General features: G+C 35.0%; 3 non-coding genes across 3 annotated transcripts; 2 read left to right on the top strand and 1 right to left on the bottom strand.

Annotated features, from left to right (window-relative positions):
• The first annotated feature begins 8,532 nt into the window (after nucleotides 1-8,532).
• Nucleotides 8,533-8,635, top strand: Trnay-gua (transfer RNA tyrosine (anticodon GUA)). The gene is made up of 2 exons: nucleotides 8,533-8,569; nucleotides 8,600-8,635. It is a non-coding gene; the product is annotated as a tRNA-Tyr (tRNA).
• Nucleotides 8,636-16,522: 7,887 nt separating this feature from the next.
• On the top strand, nucleotides 16,523-16,594 carry Trnag-ucc (transfer RNA glycine (anticodon UCC)). Its single transcript has one exon. It is a non-coding gene; the product is annotated as a tRNA-Gly (tRNA).
• A 296-nt stretch (nucleotides 16,595-16,890) lies between these two features.
• Nucleotides 16,891-16,962, bottom strand: Trnaq-cug (transfer RNA glutamine (anticodon CUG)). The gene has a single exon. It is a non-coding gene; the product is annotated as a tRNA-Gln (tRNA).
• Nucleotides 16,963-22,385: the final 5,423 nt, after the last annotated feature.

Here is a 22,385-nt window from a genome sequence, read left to right as displayed (position 1 = left end):
TTCTTGCATTTTTCTCGTTGATCTCCAGGATGCGCGCCAGCCAACTGATGTATTCTGAAATGAGTGTTTGTTTAGAATTTTTTAATCGATGTGGTTGATGCATCGAACATTAATGAAGACTTTCTTTCTGCTGTTGAGGGATTCTGGTTCATGGTTCTGGTTCAAAAACCCGTTGTCATTTCGTTGAACGGAAATTATTTACGAGTCACTCAAATTGCGGCCAGCCAGTAAATGCAGTGCAATCAATTACGGAAAGCTTGAGGTTATTAGGGACAAGTACTGGCTAACAGCTAACTGGAACTTTTTTTCCGAGGAGTGCTTGGTCCACGGTTGGCAAAATTTCGCAAAGTGTATCAGAATTCAGGAAAGCCGCTTTTTACTTGCGAGAAAAGTCATTCAATTTACCAGAGAACTTTTGATAATGTCCTTTATACTATGGGCATATGTTTTGAAAAAAATAGCTTCATTACAGGCTGCAGTTTTCCACAAAAAAAAAAACACTTCAATCAGCGGGAATTGAACCCAGTTCACTCAAAAATAAAACTGATGCACTCTGGGGGAATTGCGCCTTAGCCCGCACGCTTACTGGAACGGTATGACAGGGGATGGATAAAAGTCAATAAAACCGTGCCAGGCTGAAATGTTTCCCGTATCGATGGGTTACTTTGATGATAAACATCAAATGCTTTGAAGCACATTTTCAAGGTCGTAAATGGTGATTTAATGCCAGTTGTAATACTGCAAAGTCTTGGTACTTTGAGGCATTCGCAAAGCTTATTTACTACTTCAAAACATTCCAGTGCTGATTTAGTACTGAATTAATACTTCAATTAAGTGCTTGTGGTTACTTGGGTTTTCGCGCTATCGCGAGAAAAATTCCTCTCTCTCGAGTTCTCGCCACGAGTCTCGAGCTGCCGAGAGAAACTCACCGATTGCCCGTGCTCTCCTCCGCTCGCGAACGAGCTTTCTCGCGAGCCAGAATTGCCCGTTCGCGAGAAGTTGAACGTGTTAGAAACGAACAAAAAACCAACATAGCGATTGAAGTTGTACCTCTATACCATCGCCTGGTTCGCATTAATAAGCCTGATAAACAAATTGCTAGCTTGGGACGAACGGCTAGCACTAGGCACTCGCGAGCGCTCGCGGCGAGAGCGAGAACGCGAACGAAAATGCGAGCGCGAGCGAGACGAGAAAAGTACTACAAGTTCTCTCCCTCGTTCGCGAGCGAGAAATGCTTTCCATCTTCTCGCTCGAATTCCATCACTGGGCTATAAAATCACTCGAAAAATGGACTTCATAATACGAGCTCAACCTTCACCTTCACGTATCCATATCGACTCAGAATCAAAAACTGAACAAATGTCTTTGTGTATGTGTATTTGGATGTGGATCTGTGCACCGGTCTCACTCGATTCGTCTTGTGGGACCCCAAGGTATTTGAAAGACCTTTCCAAGAACACCCAAAACATCGAAGAACTGGTAACCCTATCAAAAATTTTGAGTAATTAAGTGTTTTTTATGCACTTTTTCAAGCTAGAACTCAGATGTAGATTCCACTTCAACGAATCATCTTTGCGGTTAATTTTACGCAGTTGGCCTGACCGTTTAGAAAAGAAGGATGTTGGAAGTAAGCACCCCGACATTCTCCAGTTTGCTTCCGAAAGGTTGGCTGCGATAGGGTTAGATTAGATTAGATTAGAATAATATTGGTTTATATTGGTGCCAATGCAAAACACCTAATGACTTATCCCGAGGTAAATAACAAGGGAAATGCGTAATAATACCTTTCTCTGGTATCAATACCAAATTTTGGTATTCCTGGACCCTTTAAAATTTCTCTTAAGGATTATGCAAGAGCAAAATGTGCTATCATACCAATTTAAGGTATTGTTTTGATATTGCAAAATTGCAGAATTTGTCAATGGTCGAACACCACAATTTGGTATTCTTTTGGTATTAAAGTATTTTATCAAATTCCTCTGAAACTATGGGAAAATTTTGACCAATTTTGACAAAATAATTAATTTTGCGGTATAATGATGTCTTAAAGCGAATGCTTTCATTGAAAATCGGAAATTTCAAACTTGATTTTAAACATTTTTGATATACCCCCTAATGAAATGATTTAAAATTGTGGAAAATTTTCTAAGTCAGGATGGCACATTTTGGTATTATTTTCTTATTGAAGCGTTTTATCAAATTCCTCTGAAACTATGGGAAAATGTTGACCAATTTTGACAACATAATTGATTTTGCGCTAAAATGATGTCTCGAAGCGAATGCTATTATTGAAAACCGGAAATTTCAAACTTGATGTTAAACATTTTTGATATACCCCCTAAAGAAATGACTTGAAATTGTGGAAAATTTTCTATGTCAGGATGGCACATTTTGGTATTATTTTAGTAATAAGGTGTTTTATCAAATTCCTCTGTAACTATGGGAAAATTTTGACCAATTTTGACAAAATAATTAATTTTGCGCTAAAATGACCTGAAACCCAAAAATGTTTAAGCTGATTTTCAATTTTTTTTATATACGCACTAAGATTTTTTTTTAAACGTTGAAATTTCTCTAAGTTGGGATAACCAAATACTTTGAAAATCGAGTTAATCGACAGATTATTGAATTTTGGTGAATTTCAATCCAGTTTCATTTCAATAACACTTATTTTTCAATCTTGTTATTTTTCAGAAGCTTCAAGAACTTCAAGCACCGGCCGTTCATCAATGACAAATGCATTCGATGTGGTGAAGAATATCACTAAAATCAACATGAAATCATCAGGTGAGTAGATTTGGCTGTTGCATATGGATCATTTCCGTTTTTTTTCACTAACTGCAACTGCTGCACTCAAAAATGGTATGGAAATGCCAAATTTTGGTATTACTTGTGCAAATACCAGCGACCAAAATGTACTCTTGGTTGCCCAGTAAAAGATGGTGAACCCGGGCAGACGGTAATAACAAAATTAATAATATTTCAATAACAAATCCTGTTAAAATAACAAAAAGTGTTATTATTTTATCCTAAAGTTCAACTTCAAGAAGAAAAAATAATAACAGTTTCTGATAAAATAACAAAATTTGGTATTGAAGTGATATTATATTGAAAATGTTTAATAACACGCTAATAAGAGGAAATGTTATACATTTCAAAATCTCGCCTTATAACAAAATTTGTTATTCGTTCGGTATACTGACTTAGAACTAAAATTACCATAAATCGCACAAATGGAAAAAATTCTAAGTGTCCATAACACAATCTGTTATTATTTTTTCTTTTGTTAAATATGTTAAGATCTTTGGGATAATTTTGTCTAATTTCATCGGGGCCATTATTTTGGCCATGAAATGGGGTCCTTAAGCTAAAATTATTCTAAAAAGTTGAAATTTTGGAAGTTGATTTTCTTAATTATTTGATATACCCCCTAAGGGACTTTGCTAAAATTGGCTAGAAATATGGGATAATTTTGACCAATTTCTTCAGGGTCATTATTTTGGCCATGAAATGGGGTCCTTAAGCTAAAATTATTCTGAAAAGTTAAAATTTTGAAAGTTTATTTTTTTAATTATTTGATATACCCCCTAAAGGGATTTGTTTAAAATGGTTAGAACTATGGGATAATTTTGACCAATTTCGTCAGGGTCATTATTTTGGCCACGAAATGGGGTCCTTAAGCTCAAATTATTCTGAAAAGTTAAAATTTTGAAAGTTGATTTTTTTTAATTATTTGATATACCCCCTAAAGGACTTTGTTTAAAATGGTTAGAACTATGGGATAATTTTGACCAATTTCATCAGGGTCATTATTTTGGCCATGAAATGGGGTCCTTAAGCTAAAATTATTCTAAAAAGTTGAAATTTTGGAAGTTGATTTTTTTAATTATTTGATATACCCCCTAAGGGACTTTGCTAAAATTGGCTAGAAATATGGGATAATTTTGACCAACTTCTTCAGGGTCATTATTTTGGCCATGAAATGGGGTCCTTAAGCTAAAATTATTCTAAAAAGTTGAAATTTTGGAAGTTGATTTTTTTTATTTATTTGATATACCCCGTAAGGGACTTAGCTAAAATTGGCTAGAACTATGGGATAATTTTGAACAATTTCGTCGGGGTCATTATTTTGGCCATGAAATGGGGTCCTTAAGCTAAAATTATTCTAAAAAGTTGAAATTTTGGAAGTTGATTTTTTTTATTTATTTGATATACCCCGTAAGGGACATTGCTAAAATTGGCTAGAACTATGGGATAATTTTGACCAATTTCGTCGGGGTCATTATTTTGGCCATGAAATGGAGTCCTTAAGCTAAAATTATTCTAAAAAGTTGAAATTTTCAAAGTTGATTCTTTTAATTATTTGATATACCCCCTAAGGGACTTTGCTAAAATTGGCTAGAAATATGGGATAATTTTGACCAACTTCTTCAGGGTCATTATTTTGGCCATGAAATGGGGTCCTTAAGCTAAAATTATTCTAAAAAGTTGAAATTTTGGAAGTTGATTTTTTTTATTTATTTGATATACCCCGTAAGGGACATTGCTAAAATTGGCTAGAACTATGGGATAATTTTGACCAATTTCGTCGGGGTCATTATTTTGGCCATGAAATGGGGTCCTTAAGCTAAAATTATTCTAAAAAGTTGAAATTTTCAAAGTTGATTCTTTTAATTATTTGATATACCCCCTAAGGGATTTTACTAAAATTGGCTAAAACTATGAAAAAAATTTGACCAATTTCATCGGGGTCATTTATTTCACCATAAAATGGGGTTTCAAGCTAAAATTAATCCGATAAAATTAACTTTTGAGAGTTCATTTTTTTTTTATTTTGTTATATTCCCTAAAGGAATTGATTTATTTATAGAGAATTTTTGAAGTGTGAATAACAAAAACTGTTATTATTTTCACAGAGCCAGGAAGTCGGAGCTGACGTTGAAGTTCGAGCTGGAGTGAGACCTCGGAGACTGCATCGGATTCATCAAATTTTAATCAAATTTTACTTGGAGTCGGAATCGGTCAAGTCGGGTATTTTTGGAGAGCTGAACGTCATATCCTGCATCCAGAGTCGGAGTTGTCTTCAAAGTATGGATTCAAAGTCGCTTGGAGGTACCCGACTCTGCAGCCCTGACTAGTACAGATGAGTTATGGCAACTGCAGGTTTATTTGCAAATTACAAATAAACCAAAACAATAACTTTTTTTGTTATGGAGACATACCAGTTCAATAACATTTTTTGTTATTATGCTGCTCCACCTCTCCGCACAAAATAACAAATCTTGTTATTCCTTCATGATTCCTTCTGTGTTATTGGTTTGTTATTGCAATAACAACATAATAACAGTTTAAGTTATTTTTCGAACAAATATTTGTTATTGATTTTTGTTATTTTAACAACTAATCCGATCATCCCAATAACATATTTCGATCTTCTCACAATATCAAAAACTGACCTTCCCAAGTTATTTCCGTCTGCTCGAGAAATACCATGAAATCATACCAAAATCATGTATGTAGAAGACCACAGGAATACCAAAATCTGATTTTCCAAGGGCGCGGGAATACCTCAAAATAAAACCATGGCAATACCAAGTGTTGGTATTCAAGCAATGTTCAAAAATCCAGAAGACCTCAACTTGGTATTGAAATGGTTTTATTTTGAGGTATTATTTTACCCTTGGAATAACATGGTTTGGTATTGTTGTGCCCTTCCACATACAAGACTTTGGTTTGATTTCATGGTATTTTACCATCTATTACTGGGCAACCAAGGGCACATTTTGGTCCCTGTTATTTGCCCAAGTAATACCAAAATTTGGTATTCCCGTGTTATTAACCCCTGCTCGGGATTACCTTTAAAATTTGCATTTCTGGAATGTTGAATTCCGTTTTTAAGAAACTTGACGATCTTTCGAAAAAAGTATGTTTTTATGATTGAAAAATCTATTCCTTATCAAAATATGAATTTGAACGCATCCTGTTCGATAAAAGCATACTGCAAAAAATAAGGCCAGCCTCACTGCATTGCGTTTACGCAGAGAAGATTATAAGAACGGATCACATTCACAGAATCTACAGAGAAGAAAGGATGCGGGGACATACCGTACCAAACGATTCGATTTATAATTTACATCTCAACATGAATTGAAACATTATTTATTAATTTATATTTTCGATGTTTTCGAAAAAGTCATCAACTGAAAAAAATAATATTTTTGGTCATCAAAACCAATCTTGAATTTTGTTTCTGAAATGCAAAATCCCACGGTGCAAAGGGGGTAAGAGTGGACAGAACTTGTATATTCCGGGTGGGGATTAGCTTTTCAACAGAACCTGACAGCTTTCTCTTAGTCAAAGGAGACGAGGGACGAATCTTGGTGATTTGTTTGGATTAGTTTTATAGCTCAATTTTGACCGCAAATTTCAGCAGGTGTAAATTATTCAAGCTTTTTGTGTGTACTAGCTGTTTGAAAATAATCGTTCGAACACAATTTATTCAACATATGGCATCCATCGAAATAACAAGGGAAATTATTTTCCAGCAAAAAAAAATCTCTCCCGTAAATTGTTGATGCGATTTTCCCTCCAAACACTGCCGACAATCATTTTCATCATTATTGCCTCCATTACGATGAAAGCGCACAAATTTGTTTGCTAGGTGAACGATCCAATCTGTAACAGCGAGTGTGTTTATATTTTAACAACAACAATAGCAAGAAATTGAAGCAGCAAAAAAAAATGCTCGAATTGCCCGGTAATTATTTTTAATCAGCTTACCATTGGCTACCGTTAAACAAAGGATGCAACCGCGCTGGCAGCACTGGCGGGAATGTGGAGGCTGCCGGTCTGGGGAACGCGAATAATGTTGGGCTTTTAATTATTTAAATGACAAAGTTATTATAACAAACACCACCGACCGCGGGGAGGCCGCAATACTTTTTTTTTAAATAACCATGAAGCTGTCAGGTAATTTTTTTGGTTGCTGAAAGCGATTTTTTATAATCGCAATGGGTTTTCACTTTAGCTGCTTACGCATCGCAACAATGTGGAAATATTTTTACAGTTTAAATTTTAATCCTGTGTTGTTTGGAAAAGAGCCCACAATCGAATGTTGATATTTCAAACTGAAGTTTAATATTTCGCTTTTTTCGACGAAAGAGTTCATTAATAAATTAAATTCGAGGGATTTTGAATGCATTGCACAAAACAACATCAATAAACAAACACCAACTAAGCTGTCCGAAAAACGGTTAATGCACAAACATTAATTCGGAACAAAACCAAAATAAAAAGACAGTAAATGACTTTTGGTAACACAAATCAATTGAAATTATGCTGATTCCTTAGAACCCAAGGCAGGTGCAATGCATTTGGCATAAATCGTACAGAATAAATCAAGAGTGTGTTGGACCGTCGGAGTACGACACCCCGAGGACCCGTTTCCCACAGGCAATTTGGCACTTGGAAGTTGTTCTCCAGTACCAAGAGAATAGAATCATCAGTGCACACACTTCTAGTCCAGACCCGATGAAGAGAATAAATTCATTTAAACATAACAATATTATGTTACCATCATCATCTGGCAACGATGACAGCTTCCAGAAAATCGGTAACCAGTTCAGTTCCTAACCTCACATTCAGCTTGCTGGGATGTTGACACAGTCGACCCGGTCGGATCTGAGCCAGGGTAGATAATCGTTGCCATCAAACCCCAAACTCAACCGAGAGATAGAGAGACAGCTTAAGCCTGGAATTGTTCAATTACTTTTAATGAATTGAATCATGCCAGCTTTGTGGCACAATTGCAGGCCAGCAAGGCCAAACTGAGTGTGACTAAATGAAATTCTGTGCTGCCAGGACCTCACTGCACAGGATTTGTGAAGTGGGCATTGCATTTAGAGCGAGAGAGTCACACTCTGCACAAAGTGGCTTTCTTGCCACAAAATCGACGCGGAATGTGTTGTGAATTTAAATGAGTCTTCATCAACTGAAGCTGCCTCTTGGAGGGGTCATTTTGAAATTCCGTGATTTTTAAGCACGAAATTGGTTCAGATGAAAACTTAATCACTTATTACTCACTTACTCACTCACTAATTCATTATTGACTCACTCACTAATTCATTACTCACTCACTCATTCATCCATTAGTCCCTCACTCACTGACCTACCTACTCATTCATGAGTAACTCATTCATTAACCTACTCACTCACTCACCTACTCAATCACCGACTCACTCACTCACACATGCATTCACTCATTTACTCGCCTCGCTCACTCGCTGACTGTCAATGTGACTGACAATCGAAGAAATTGGCCAGTGCAATAACCATCGCGAATAAGACACCGTCCACATTTTCCATGACCACGTGTTGTAGCCTTATCTATGGATGACCCCTGAGCTCCCATAAGGTCGACCGATTAGCTCGGTTCAAAATGCCATTACCGGACCGGAACGACGCGCTATTCAAATTTGCACTGATTAGCTCGGGGTAAACTTTCGTGTGACTCTCAGTGTCCTCTCTCGCCAACCTTCGATAGCTCAGTTGGTAGAGCGGTGGACTGTAGAGTTTGAGTGTGAGTCACACCAGAGTAGTAATCCATAGGTCGCTGGTTCAAATCCGGCTCGAAGGATAGATTTTTTGTTTGCGTGTGATACCTTCAGCTTCACGAAGGTGCTTCAAAATTCCCATTTCAATCCCCTAGGGTTCGCCACTCTGAATGAGAAAGGCAAATTAATTTGATTCAATTTAGACCCTCGGGTGTCACAACCTTTCCCCGTCAGAGTGTGAGTGGGTGGTGCCGTTCCCGGGAAAGCATAACATCCTTCGGAAAGCGTATAACAAAACACGCAGTATTCCGTTATTATTTGAGTGGTGAGGGGATAAAAGGGGAGGGGAGCAGGACACGATGTGGAAATTTATGCTTGCATTTGATGGAAAATAATTCATGATGCCCGAGATCTGCTACTGTAACTTCTGACGAGGATAATGGTAATGATGATGATGATGACGAGAGAGCTGGGACGGTTTTTGGGAAAGCTTTTTACTTAAACATAAATTAATTTGAAATTAGAAAGCGAAGGGAGCGAATCATGTATAAGGGCGTGAGTTTTTTTTTATCTAATTTGAATAAATTATATATATATAAATAATAAATATTCAAATTAAACTAAATAAATAACATGTTGGTATCTTCGAAAAACTAAAGCAATTGATTTTATTTTTTTGATTTTTCTGCTCTTCTGCGTAAAAGCTACTCAAAAATGAAAAATTTAAATTAAATCCTTTAAATCTTTTCCCACCAATATCAAAGGATTATCAAATATAAATATGTTTGCTCTGAAGCATAACATGGATTTTTTTAAATGTGTTTCACATCTCTCTTAAACTTTTAAAAGAGGACTTTAAAAAGGTTTGATCGAAAAAGTAAACTATCTAAATTTTGATTTCTTTTAATTATTTTATTTTAATTATTTATTTATGTTTTTTTAATTTAAAACATTATGCACTTTTGTACATTCTTAAATTTTAGTGAGACACATTTTTGCGCATGTAGGCAATTCTCAAGAATTTTTTAAATGCTGACAAAACAAGAAACTGAAATCAGTGAGCCTTTGTGGTGATTTAATTTATCAAACCCAATAAATATTTCAAATTTATTTTAATACTAAGTAGTTTTCTACAAATTTGCATTTTTACGATTTTTAATTTATATTTTTTTATTTGGATGAAACTTTTTGCCCTATGTCGAAAGAATTTCCCGGGCAGACGGTAATAACAAAATTCATGCCATTTCAATAACAAATGCTGTTAAAATAACAAAAAGTGTTATGGAATTTTCCTGCAATCTCTATTTTTGCATAAGAGTTTAATAACAGTTTATGTTATCATAACAAAATTTGTTATTGGTCTGATATTGGATGAGAGCCAAAACAACTTTGGAATTACATTTTTTGTTCTAGAAGAATAACTCCAACTGTTATTGGGATGATCGGATTAGTTGTTAAAATAACAAAAAATAATAACAAAGATTTGTTCGAAGAATAACTAAAAATGTTATTAGTCTGTTATCACAATAACGATCCAATAACAAAAAAATCATAACGACGAATAACAAATCTCTTTATAAATAACATAAAATGTAATTGGCCTAGTATTTTCAAATATCAAAAAATGTTATTTCCAAGTTATTTCCGTCTGCTCGGGTTATTTGCATCATTAATTTTCCTTGGCACTCGCCATACAATTTTAGGGACTGGACATACAAAATGGGTTTATAAATGTCTGAAATCCTGAATTTTGAGAAGGGATTTTCTAATCGATTTGGTGTCTTCAACAAAGTTTCTTGTTCTGATTAAGACTTTTCGGAGAAAATAGGTACATGAAAAACACATTTCTTCTTTTTATTACTAGAAGTTCAATTCACAAAATAAGTATTTTTAAAATGTTATGTTTTGTCCTATTTGTTATAGGGCAACAACAAAGTACATCTTTTCATCCATAATGCGTGATGATACTAAAACTGTTTGGGGGTTTTCTTTTGCAATATCGAAAAACTGAAAACATATTGAAAATCTTTTTAAAGCAAAATCCAATAATCCATAAGTACCTTACTTTTTTTAAACAATGTACCGTTTTCAAGTTGTAGCTTTTTTTAGGTATACATTCTCGATTTTTTAAAAGGTATATTAAGTTTACAAAAAAATCATCAAATGAAAAGAAAAGGAGCGAACATTCCCAACAATTTTCTCTCTGGAACTTTGAAAATCGAGTTGTTAATTTCTGATTTTTCCTCACACAAAAATCGATTCGAAGAAAATGAGTTTCACCAAGTGTCACCTAATAAACCTGTTAGGGTGGTTTAAAATAGTAGTTTATGCAACAAGTTGCAAAAAGAGGATTTTTTCAGCACGAGTCGTACATTTATCCAACGAGGTTTACCGAGTTGGATAAATACGAAGAGTGCTGAAAAAATCAAGTTTTGCAACGAGTTCCATACAACATTTTTTGCAATTCCATAAAACACACACTGAGTGAAATTTTATGTCAAATTTTTATGTATTTTGTCAATAAATCGTTTAAATCAAAAAAAAAGTTGAAAAGTGTTACTTTTCGAAACAAGTGCTGAAAAGTTCAACTTTTCAGCACCCATTTGAGTGCTGAAAAGTAGAACTTTTCAGCATTTATTTTGAAAAGTGTTGCTATTCGATTCTGTTATTTTTGGTACAGAAAAGTAGGCTATTTCGTCGTTCAAGAATGACAGGAAAAGTAAGTAGTTTCACGACGGAATTGCAAAAATTCTATTTTCGTCGATTTGAGCTCTATTGGACGCAAACGAAAGGCGATTTGTTGGCCTTTAATTGCGGAAATGTTAATACCCAGCAAAGAATAGGTCATCACTGAAATTTTAGAGGTATCGCAGTTTTAGTGGAAAAAGTTTATTTTTTCCTTTTTTTCATTTTTCCCATCGTACTGCTTGCCTAATACAATTTCAATTAGGAAAGGACAACAGCTCATTTCTTCAAAAGATTGTTAAGTGCTAAAGAAAACTTTGTGGAAGCGATTCTCAAAAACAAAATGAGCACCATATTGCGACGCTGCCTTAAACTCACATCCTTCCTGCTGTGGGCAATTTTGCGGCTCGGAGGGGAAAAACAAGAAAGATTAAAACAACTTTTTCCTAGCCTGATCCTTGCTACGTGCGTCGTGCGTTTGGGTAACATGTGGGTGGTACCACCACAAATAAACAACTCCGAAAATGAAAAGAACATTCACATCCACCGCCCAAATGTTGACTCAAATGCTGCTTCTGGGGGGGCGCTGAAAGATTAATAACAATTATTTACCAGAAAGGTAACAACTTGCCAGCGGGTGTTTTTTTTCGGCAAAAAAAATTGAGTTACTTGTTAATTGAAGATCTAATAAGTTGTGCTTTGTTGATGCTTGGTTAAATAATTTAAAGAAAAGCTGTAAAAATAGTGTACATAGAGAAAACTAATGAACCCCAACTGCTGAAAATCTACTTAAAAACGGATTGGAGTTAATCAGAGTCACCACCCCCATAAACTCACCCAGCTCTGATCCCGGAGATTCATTTGGCAAATCTTCAAAGAAACCGAAGAAGCTCTCACCCATGAATGATTAATTAGCCACATCTAGAGCGAAAACGGGGAGCAACGGACAAATCCTTCCGTTTTTCCTTCCAACCGGAAAATCTAGAAGTCCCACGCGCGAGGAAAAGAGGATGCTGGGTGGGTGATTTAAGGAGAGGGCTTGAGAGCCCCGATTTGTTTGCAATGTAATTAGCACCCCGGAGAGGACCCGAAAGTGCGAACGCTGTCACAGCATTAACATTATGCAAATAAGTGCTACTTGCGAGAGGTACTTTTGATTGCGTCACTCGCGTGACGTCCCTCAGCTTCAGGAGATGGCTTTTTATTCATTGGGATTTTATGAGGCGGTGTATTTAATATTCACTTTCATCTCTGGAGCGCGACCTTAGCGACAAACCACCTGGAAAGGTGTCAAGGTAGAAGGTAACATTAGAGTAATCTTGATAAATAAATTCTCGCACAATTCAGCAAAAAAGCACTTGATACCTCTAATAATGTCTAATTTAAGTAATAAAATAGGTAATTTAAATTACGAGACAGGTTTCAAACTTTAGGAAGATGTTTAGGACCCTAAAAGGAACTGAAAAGTTGTTGTGCTCACTAAATTTGGACTACTTTATTTTTTCCATACAACCGTATGTTGATATGCAATAGAGTTACCCAAAAAATAGGCAAAAAAGTAACAGTGAAAATTGTAAGCGAAGGGTTTTATTTTCCATGAAAACTTCAACGATAAAAAGCGACCCTTATACCTTAACCGATCTGGCAAAAAAAAATGCAAGAATCAAATCAGGGGGTATCTCTTAACATTTTGTATTTTTTTTCTTTTCACCCTAAGGGTTCGTTCAAAAATTACGTTCATGGATAGGGGGAGGGAGTGCGGTGGGTGGGTTGGGGTTTGTGACAAAAAATGAAAAAATGAAGCAAAAATCAGTAAATAAATGCAGCGTCCGAGATAAAGGGGATCAGCCTCTAATTTCAGCGTGCCTCTCATGTTGCCATATCAGCACTTTGACATTCAATTACAGCTCATTAAAAGCGTTTTCAACGGAAATCGAGCGATAAATAGCTCAATAAGAAGTGAGCAAGCAAGTGTCTATCAAAAGTTTGCCAAATTAGCTGTTTAAATAGTTAAAATCAGCAAATAAGATGGAGTTAGGAGCGAGTGCTTAACCTGCCAAACATACAAGAATTTCCCCTAGGTACTCAAGATGCCAATATCTCATTAGCAAGGGTCCTGATTTTCGGTTCAATGAACAGAAACCACTCACTCATCGCCTATCCATTCGTCGCCTATTCCAACCCGCTAGCATTCATGAGCGAATGATACTCACAAGCAGCCAGCGAGTGGCCCGAACTGTTCACTCAGCGAACAAATACATCGTGAAAATATTTGCCTACTCCGTCGCTCGACGACACTCACACACTACCATGCTCAGCGAAGAGCCATTCTCACAAAATTCCATAGTGGCAGTCTTTTTGACTTCACGCCCTCAGTTTGTCATCAATTGATTTTTTCTTGATGTAAATTTCTTTGAATGGTGTCTATAATGTTATAAAATCAAAATAAATACAAAATTTAATTGATAACATTGATTTTAAGCAACCCAAATCAATGAGTGTTATACATCAGAGAAAAAATGTTTTCAGTTAAGAGTGATCGGAGACGATCGGCCTGCCGGAGCCGTTCGGAGACTGAGCCGATCAGAGAGAGACGGAGAGTAGAAAAGAGAGTGTTCGGGAGCGAATGGTGTGAAAGTGACAAACGGTAGGAATTCATCAGGGCAGTATCGCGTCGCCTGCTATTTGTGCTCGCGAATGGAGTGGTTGATTTTGAGCAATCAGGACCCTTGCCCGCTAGCCATCATGAGCGAATGAGACTCGCAAGCAGCCAGCGAGTGGCCCCGAACTGTTCACCGAGCAAACAAATACATCATGAAAATATTTGCCTACTCCGTCGCTCGACGACACTCATACACTAACATGCTCAGCGATGAGCCATTCTCACAAAATGCCAATGCGGCAGTTTTTTTGTCTTCACGCCCTCAGTTTTCCATCAATTTGATTTTTTCTTGGTGGAAGTTTCTTTGAATGGTGAATGGTGCATGTTATGAAATCAAAATAAATGTACAATTTAATTGATAACAATGATTTTAGGCAACCCAAATCAATTAGTATAACGCAACGCATCAGAGAAAAAATGTTTTCAGTTCAGAGTGATCAGTGACGATCGGCCTGCCTGAGCCATTCGGAGACTGAGCCGATCAGAAAGAGAAGGAGAGTAGAAGAGAGAGTGTTCGGGAGCGAATGGTGTGAAAGTGACAAACGGTAGGAATTCATCAGGGCAGTATCGCGTCGCCTGCTATTTTTGCTCGCGAATGGAGTGGTTGATTTTGAGCAATCAGGACCCTTGCTCATTAGTTAATGGTCCTAATAAAACATTTGAGAAATTTTGTGATGTCTTCGAAAACAAATTGAACATTTTTCTATCAAGACTAACCGTTCATTAGGGCCAAATATTCAATATAACGCTTTTTTGAAATGTTAGTCTGGATTCATGCATATTGAAAAAAAGCACTTCAGAATTTAGAAAAATATTAAATAGCTGTTTTAGGGTAAACATCAGATAAAAAAAAAAGTATATTTTTAATTTTAAAATAATGTCGACCTAATCCTAAATTAAATGTTTTTTAAAAGTTCAAAAAACAATCTCATTTTTTTCAAATCGTCGCTTGTGTGCTATCTTGTGACAAGTCCCATCTTTTTACAGCAATTGTGTCACAAAATAGCACACAAGCGACGAAATATCGTAGCGTAAAATTAAAATTTTAGAATTTGTTATTTTTTTGTTCCCCTTAACTTTGGCCAGAGTCGAGGCGAGAGAAATTCGATGAACTCTACGTTGGAATGTGGACAATAGACTGGCTCGTCGTTATATGGAAAATTAAAAAAAAACATCAATTCAAATTTTATTTCTCAAAATAACCCCCTAAAATTTGGGAGCGATTGGTTGCGTCCACACTTTGCGCATTGCATTTCAACTTTGTATGGGATTTAGTATGAAAAAACCCTCTTTTTTACATTTTGATTTTTATCATTTTTTCCAATAAATTTGTCAAACCAACACAATAGCGTAAAAATTGAGAAAATTCTCTAAAACTTTCCCGAAGAAAGTATTGTGCTATCTTTCTCCTATCAAAAGATACAGCGTTCTCCAAACTGGTCTAAAACGTGTGTTTTGCTCGGAAATCACGTTTTAGACCAGTTTTGAGCACGCTGTATCTTTTGACAGGAGCAAAATAGCACAATACTTTCTTCGGGAATGTTTTAGAGAATTTTCTCAATTTTTACGCTATTGTGTTGGTTTGACAAATTTAGTGGAAAATAAAAATGATAAAAATCAAAATGTTAAAAAGAGAGTTTTTCCTTACTAGTTCCCATACAAAAAAAACGACCATCTCGAGCCGTACTAGTGGACAATTGTCCAGAAAGGAGAGGGCGGTTTAAAACTCATTACACAGAATATCTTTTTTCAATGAAATGTAATAAAATTAAATAGAAATTGTACAAATTTAGTGTTGTTGTTGTTAATTCCTTATTTCTAAGTTTGGTAATAATATTGGGATCCCAGGTATTTTTTTAAAGCAATTAAAAAAAGGGAAATATACCACCTAAATAACAACAAAATTAGTCCTCAATAGGATCACTCACACACTTCTTCAACAATACACCACCCATAACCACCACTCGTTCCCGCCACAATGCAAACATTGAAAACTAGATCAAATTGAATTCGTTTTAATTTAATTATGAAACTTTTCCGTTCGCAGTTTTCTCCGGAAAATCGCTCACTTTTCCGCACACGACGCCCTGCGGTGTTTTGACCAAGTCCTACCCCGTGCGTGTATGTGTGTATGTAGAAAAAGTTTTCACGCGCACACGGTTCCCGTTTGCTGGAATTCATCCACAGGTTGTGGGGACTTTTCCTCGCCCGGAGCTGTTTGATGTGCTGTTCTCTGCGATGAACCCTTGCTTGAGGAGTTAATTTAAACTCACTTTTGTGTATGTAGGGGTGTAATTGTATTGCGCATAGATTCAGGCGAGCTAATAACTGATAAAAACACAAGCACGCACACACATGGACTGCTCTGACATACCTAATTTCACCTAGCATGAAATAACTTTCCAGGAAAAGTTTGCAGTTAAAAGCGTTTAGTTACCCATATCAATTTTCCACACCAAATTAATTTCATTCGAAAAGTTTTGCCCCTTTTAAAGCGGAGACAGCTGGCAATGACTTAACTTGGCCTCAAATTCAAACAGAGGGTTTATTAATTACACTCCATAGTACTAACATGAGCTGGTTAGTGTGAGCTTGTGACTAAAGAGCACTCGTTCCATCAACAGCGTCGGTGGTGTAATGGTCAGCATAGTTGCCTTCCAAGCAGTTGATCCGGGTTCGATTCCCGGCCGACGCAGGATACTTTTTTTTGTTTACTATTATACCACGATTTTGGCAGGACAGATACAATCGATGGTCATTGATTCGTTGAACTGAAAGCAAAGTTACCTAAAAATAACAAATAATAAAAAGCAAAAACAGATTGTTCCTGTAAGTTTGCCTTCAAGACTACAACGCAGATTTCGATGGATAGTGAAAATGTATGTGTAAATTTAGTGTTTCCAGAAGACAGTGCAAAAATTTATGTAAATCCGGTGAGAGCAATTTAGATTTTCGCAAAAATGTAACCAACCTACAAAAATTATTCCCATTAGGTTCTACCGAGATTTGAACTCGGATCGTTGGATTCAGAGTCCAAAGTGCTAACCATTACACCATAGAACCATATGAAAACGGAAAATTAGTTTGCTAATTTTCACCAAGATTGAATAAATTAAACATAAAAATTAACTTTCAACATAAATAAAACAAAGCAGATGTTTTCAAACAAATACGAACAAGCTTCAATTTACACATCAGATTACGGCAGTGTAAAGAAGGTCCCATAACTAACAAACCAAATATATTTCGCTCTCACACACCCACTTCACTTAATTGTGCTCAATGAGGAGGTTCATAACTCGAAAACTTTTCCCTCGGCCACAGATGGAAAACTCCCTTGCAAAACAATCCCGGCACCGGTCGTGGCACAGCTGGGCATAAATGAGGCAAAAAGGTAGAAATATCCTGCACAAAATAAACAACTCATATTTGTTTGGTTTTTGTTTTCGGGAGGAAGCTCAGAGTTTGTCTCTAAATTTTATGCTTCTCGTTTGGATTTTTTTTTTTCAAACTCGTTGTTTCAAAGGACTAAATCAACATATTTGGACACATCAAGGTTGAATAGAACCTTCTTTTATTTTAGTAGTTTAACATCATTTTGAGCTAATGGCATTTTTAAACTTCTTAACACTTTGAATTTAATAATATAAAATCTGTCTCAACATATGAACACTGCACTGTAAATCGTTTTACAAACAATCCAAAAAGCAGCAAATGAACCTCGTTGTGACAACCTTGCAACTTTGGCGCATCCATTACCTGAAAATTTCAAAGCTCCGAAAAAGTTCCCGCCAACTCGTAATAGTATTTGTAGGCCTTATAACAAGTGGGATTCACTTGCAAAAAAATAGAACACTATCATAATCACCAGAGGTGAGAGAACATTGTGATTTATGAAAATAGGGTCGTTTGTCATCCAGAAGAATCGTGGGCAATTTTCAGCATCGGTACCCTTCGTCATCGCCTTCGAAAGGGGGTGGAAAATGCTCTTTTATCACCTCAAACGCTAGAATGAGAGTGCAATCGACGTTACGTTATTATATATTCACGCGAAGTACTAAAAACGTATTATGCTTAAATATTGATTGGAATTCAAAACGCTTTAATTTGGAATATAAATAACTGACTTTGAAAAAAAAATCATTTAAATTAAAAAATAAAAATTAAGCGATTAGCACCAGGGTTGAGCCGAAAACGATAATGTCATCGTCATCCATTGTTCATACACCGTTTTCGTCGAGAAAGTTTATTCATGCGCTTTTCTGCTGCGTTTGATGGAAGTAAAATGGATGCCACCTCTTGGGCCGGGTCTTGAGCATGCCAAGAAACAATTGCTATGAAAAATGATGATGACAAAGTCGATACACAGAGCTTGTTTGTATAGTTTAATAATGACAATGAGCAGATCTCTCCGATTTCGGTGATTCGATTTTTTTTTTTTGTATTTTTTAATCCGACTGAAACTTTTTTGGTGCCTTCGATATGCCCAAAGAAGCCATTTTGCATCATTAATTTGTCCATATAATTTTCCATACAAATTTGGCAGCTGGCCATACAAAAATGATTTATGAAAATTCAAAAATCTGTATCTTTTGAAGGAATTTTTTGATCGATTTGGTGTCTTCGGCAAAGTTGTAGGTATGGATATGGACTACACTGAAACAAATGATACACGGTAAAAAAAAATTGGTGATTTTTTATTTAACTTTTTGTCACTAAAACTTGATTTGCAAAAAAACACTATTTTTTTATATGTTTTAGAGGACATCAAATGCCAACTTTTCAGAAATTTCCAGGTTGTGCAAAAAATCTTTGAGCGAGTTATGAATTTTTGAATCAATACTGATTTTTCCAAAAAATCGAAAAATTGGTCGCAAAAATTTTTCAACTTCATTTTTCGATGTAAAATCCAATTTGCTATCAAAAAGTACTTTAGTGAAATTTTGATAAAGTGCACCGTTTTCAAGTTAAATCCATTTTTAGGTGACTTTTTTGAAAAAAGTCGAAGTATTTAATTTTTTAAAATTAGTGCACATGTTTGCTCACTTTTGAAAAAAAAAGCTGAGAAAATTCTCAATATTTTGCACTTTTGTACTTTGTTGATACGACCCTTAGTTGATGAAATATTGCCATGCAAAGGTTTAAAAACAGGAAAATTGATGTTTTCTAAGTCCCACCCAAACAACACACCATTTTCTAATGTCGATATCTCAGCAACAAATGGTCCGATTTTCAACCTTAAAATATGAAACATTCGTGAAATTTTTCGATCTTTTCGAAAAAATAATTTTCAATTTTTTTTAAACCAAGACTAACATTTCAAAAGGGCCAAACATCCAATATATCACCCTTTTAAAATATTAGTCTTGGTTTAAAATTTTTTTAAATATTTTTTTCGAAAGATCGTAAAATTTCACGAATGTTTCATAGTTTAACATTGAAAATCGGACCATTAGTTGCTGAGATATCGACATTAGAAAATGGTGTGTTGTTTGGGTGGGACTTAGAAAACATCAATTTTCCTGTTTTTAAACCTTTGCATGGCAATATTTCAGCAACTTAGGGTCGTATCAACAAAGTACAAAAGTGCAAAATATTGAGAATTTTCTCAGCTTTTTTTTCAAAAGTGAGCAAACATGTGCACTAATTTAAAAAAATTAAATACTTCGACTTTTTTCAAAAAAGTCACCTAAAAATGGATTTAACTTGAAAACGGTGCACTTTATCAAAATTTCACTAAAGTACTTTTTGATTGCAAATTTCATTTTACATCGAAAAATGAAGTCAAAAAATGTTTGCGACCAATTTTTCAATTTTTCGAAAAAATCAGTATTGATTCAAAAATTCCTAACTCGCTCAAGGATTTTTTGCACAACCTGGAAATTTCTGAAAAGTTGGCATTTGATGTTCTCTAAAACATATCAAAAAATAAAAAAAATAAAAATAGTGTTTTTTTGCAAATCAAGTTTTAGTGACAAAAAATTAAATAAAAAATCGCCAAAATAAATTTTACCATGTATCATTTTTTTTTTTCAGTATAGTCCATATCCATACCTACAACTTTGCCGAAGACACCAAATCGATCAAAAATTACTTCAAAAGATACAGATTTTTGAATTTTTATACATCATTTTTGTATGGCCAACTGCCAAATTTGTATGGAAAATTATATGAACAAACTAATGATGCAAAATGGCTTCTTTGGGCATACCAAAGGCACCAAAAAAGTTTCAGTCGAATTAAAAATTACAAAAATTAAAATTTAAGAAAAAAACCGATTTCGTAGAGAACTGCTCCAATATGAAAATTGCTCTTTTTGGCCGGGCACGTGGAAAACTAAAGTTGCCTAATCTTTTTGAAGGCATTTATGCAGCAAAACCCTTGTCAGATTATGAAGATTCGATGGCTTTCGAAAAAAAAACAATTTATAATATAATTTCGGCAATAAAGATACCTAAATTAACCCTTTTTTAGTCAAGGATTATTAAAACTAAATAAAAAAAATTAACGATGCGACAAATTTGGTTGCTTTATTCAGATTGATTAAAAAAAAAAAAGTAAACAGTTGAAATGGTGTACAACTTGTAGCATTCCTTCTAAAATTGCTGAATTTTTAATAAAGTGTTTAACGTATTGAAACAATGTATCATAGTAAAACAACGAACAGGTAAATTTCTAGCTTTATTTTTGAAGTTGTCATGACTAATAAAAATTCTATCACCATCGAAAATTTTAACAAACTTCATTATTCTATTTTATATAATTGTTCTACTTACTAAACAATTGCTATCAAATGTGTTCGTATTTTTAATGAGTATAAAATTTGATCAACTAATTTACTACTTGCTGTAAAACTAGATCCTTTTAAACATTAAAAAACATTGTATGCCTAATGATAATTTGCAGTTAAAAAGGGTTAACGATATAAAATTGAGGAATTTGCTAATTTATTTTTTAAAGCGTAAAGGCTGTGTTAACATGTATTTTTGCAACTAGTATTGAAAACACATACTTTTCTTATCATTCTATAGTGACGGAATGGTGATCACCAAAAATAACAGTTTTGAAAAGTTATTTACAGCAAGATTATGTCTTGAAAAGTTTAACATTCAAAAAAAATCTCCGAAATACATAATATTTTGTAATCAACTCGTTGCAAAGATTTTCTAGAACGATTAGTAGAGAACGAGGCTTTTCTGAGTTGGACAAACATGATGAGTTCTGAATATATCGAGTTTTACAACGAGTTCCATACAACATTAATTTTTGTAATGATGAGTAGGTAATTTTGCTTCTATAGAATGAGAGGAATCGAAAATTGATTTTTTTCAGCAACACATTTTTTGGGTCCCTTTTAGGATCCCAAACAACCTCCCAAAATTTGGGAGCGATTGGTTAAGCCCACGATTGGCGCAAAGCGAATAAAATTTGTATGAAAATTAATATGGGGAATCTTGCATTTTCACATTTTTTTATTTACAAAATTCATGTTTAATTATTTTATGAAACTAACACGGTAAAAGTATAGCCCTGGATGTCCTGAACAACTCTCCCAAAGGCAGTATGGTGCTAAATTGCTTTTAACGAAAGTTACAGAGCGTTTAAGAGAGACATTTCGAAATACTCGGTAAAAATTATACTTTTTGCCAACACTGCCAAGTCAAGCGGAAACTTTCGCTAACTAGAATATATTTGAGGAATTGTGGTGTAATTTAACTAAATAAAGTATTCTGAACATTGTTTCATAACGATTTTACGCAAGGTTCATCATAATATAAGAACAATTATGTTTGTTTTGTTTTTCATGGTTCCTTTGGCAATGTTGGCAGAAAATGTTAGTTTCACTGATAGTTTCAATACACAACTTTTGAAAACTCTGTATCTTTTTTTTACGCACTTCAGCACCATAGTGCCTTCGGGAGAGTTGTTCAGGACATCCAGGGCTATACATTTAGTTTCATAAAATAACTAAACATGAATTTTGTAAATTAAAAAAATGTGAAAATGCAAGATTCCCCATAGTAATTTCCATACAAATTTAATTCGCTTTGCGCCAATCGTGGGGTTAACCAATCGCTCTCAAATTTTGGGAGGTTGTTTGGGACCCTAAAAGGGATCCAAAAAATGTGTTGCTGTTTTGATTTTCATCATTTTCAATTTTCTCATATAACTAGATTCCACCCTAATGGGTCATTCCAGGTAAACTGAGTACACTTTTGGACTCGACCTTCACCGATTTGGACCAAACTTGGAGGGAACGTCCATCTATCGATAGTTATCAGAAATCCCAAGTTAGGAGCTGATTGGACCATCCCTCTATTTTTGGCACCACCCTCTTTTTTGAAGATTTTCTAAAAAATAATCAGAACTTTGCAACTATTTGAGCAAAAGACTTTCTACAGGTTGCATTTTATAGAAAATTGTCCAAGAAATTCGATAAAAATAAAATTTAAACCCTTAAATGCCCCCCAATATTATATTTTAAC

Source organism: Culex pipiens, chromosome 1, assembly GCF_016801865.2.
Source record: "Culex pipiens pallens isolate TS chromosome 1, TS_CPP_V2, whole genome shotgun sequence".
In the NCBI taxonomy this organism is placed as follows: Eukaryota; Metazoa; Arthropoda; class Insecta; order Diptera; family Culicidae; genus Culex; species Culex pipiens.
The sequence above is the reverse complement of the archived record's forward strand: the minus strand, read 5'-3'. Positions and strand labels throughout refer to the sequence as shown.